Raw genomic sequence first — 2,162 nt, forward strand, 5'->3', positions numbered from 1 at the left:
AGAGATGATGGAGGTGGGGGAGGAGGTGGAGGAAGATGGAGAGAGATGGGGGTGTTGGAGAAGGGGGAGGAAGGGAGTGGGGGAGGAGAAGGAGGGGGAAGAGGAGGAGAAGGAGGAGGAGGAGGAGGAGGAGGGAAAAGGGAAGGAGGAGGAGGAGGAGGAGGAAGGAGAGAGATGAAGATGTTGGAGGTGGGGGAGGAGGAAAAAGAGGGGAAAAGGTGTGGAAGAGGAGAAGATGGAGGAGGAGAGGAAGATGAGGAGAAAGAGAAGAGGGCAAGGTGGTGAAGGATGAGGATGAGGAAGAGAAAGAGATGGAGGGGAAAGTGGTGGAGGAGAGGAAGAGGGAGGCCGAAGGAGAGAGGGTGGAGTAGGGAAAATGGAGGGGTAGAAGAAAAGACGGAAGATGAGAAAAGGAAGGGGAAGAGGAAGAGAAGACAGAAGAGGAAGAGGAAGAAGAATAAAAAAATGAGGAGGGAGAAAGAGAGTGGAGGAGACGAAGAACGGAAAAAGAAAGAAAGAAAGAAAGAAAAAGGAAAGGCTCAAAGAATTAAAAGAGAAATTAAAAGGAAAAAAGGAAAAAAGAAAATGAGATAAAGTCGACGAAAACAAGGAAGAGGAAGAGGAAGAAGATAAAATTTTACCAACAGTGACATTTCAATGTGACGTCGACCTATTGCTAAGCAAAGAAATGTTTATGCGTAGTTAAGCCGTGAGAGATAGATACAGGCGCAGATAGATAGATAAACGGATAGATAGGTAGATGGATGGATAGATGGATAAACGTAGAAGGATAGATAGATGGAGTAGACGATTAGAAGCTTGATGAATAGATATGCGGATGGAAATATTAATGATTGGATATAGAAGTAGACGGGCCGGTGAATAGATAAATTTGGTAGATGTAGATGGTAGATGGACAGGTAGATAAATATACAAACAGATAGGTTGATAGATAGAAACAAACAAAATGATGTCCCTTTATATAGAATATTCAGTTAAAGAAGTGTCTGTGTTCTTATTCTCGTTACTGTGGAACTTATTGGCTGAAGTAGAGGAGGATGGCTTGGTGTTTCATTAATTTTATTTTTTTCCTTCTCTCTCTCTCCTGTATTTTATCTACATCTACTCCATGTATCAACTTGTGTCTGTATCTATGTCTATGTATTTGTTTATCTATATATTTCTATACGTATCCCTATTTATCTACCTGCCTATCTACCCCTATGCGTGTGTGTGTGTGTGTGTGTGTGTGTGACGTACCATCCTTGACCCCCCAACCAAGAATTACTTATATCATTCCCTGGCGACGAAGAGGCTATAGCAGTATCAAAATTCGTGAGCTTCCTGTCCTTGGCACCGGCGCGTCTTCCTTTCTATATTTCCAGGTGTCTTTTTTTGTCTTTTTTGTCTTTTTTGCCTTGATCCCACGACCATAATGAGCCATCTTACTTTTGCTTCCGTTCCCTTCGCTTCCGTTTTCTTTCGTCGTCGCTCCTTGCGTTTCCCTTTTTCTTGTTTTTTTCTCCGTTTTCTATGGTTTCGTTTTCTTTTGATGGAGGTGATAATTTAGTTTGAGAATGTTTGTTTTCGCCTTCATTTCGCTGTTTTCTTTCATTTGTTTCCCTTTTTTTTCGGTAAGAGGTTCATTGCTTTATGTTTTCTGGTATTCCAGGTATTTCGAAGAAAAATATTCTTTCTTATTTTTCGTTTTTGTGTTTCTATTATTCTCTCTTCGTTTTGATAAATAGATGTATAAATTTATATACTGCATATGAATATATACATGTGTGTGTGTGTGTGTGTGTGCGCGCGCGTGTGTGTGTTTATCTATACATATGTATATAAGTATATGGAGAGATCTGAGCTCAAAATCTAATTCTAGGAATGATTTTCGCCCAAATAGATATTAAAAGGCATCCAGCTCTTAGAAAGGGTAGCATCACTCTCAAAAATTGTTTCTTTAATTGTTTACACGTTTTTTTTGTGTGTTAGTTGTAATTCATGTTGATTTAAATTCAGGATTTTAATATATGGGTTGGTCAGCCTTTATTCAAAATAAACCGGGTTTTTTCTCTACAGACTAACACATTTTAGCACACACATCGACCTTATAAATGAATAAATCAGTAAATAGATAGAAAAAATCAATGAATAGATAATAA

Source organism: Penaeus vannamei, chromosome 12 (genome assembly GCF_042767895.1).
Source record: "Penaeus vannamei isolate JL-2024 chromosome 12, ASM4276789v1, whole genome shotgun sequence".
Taxonomy (NCBI): Eukaryota; Metazoa; Arthropoda; class Malacostraca; order Decapoda; family Penaeidae; genus Penaeus; species Penaeus vannamei.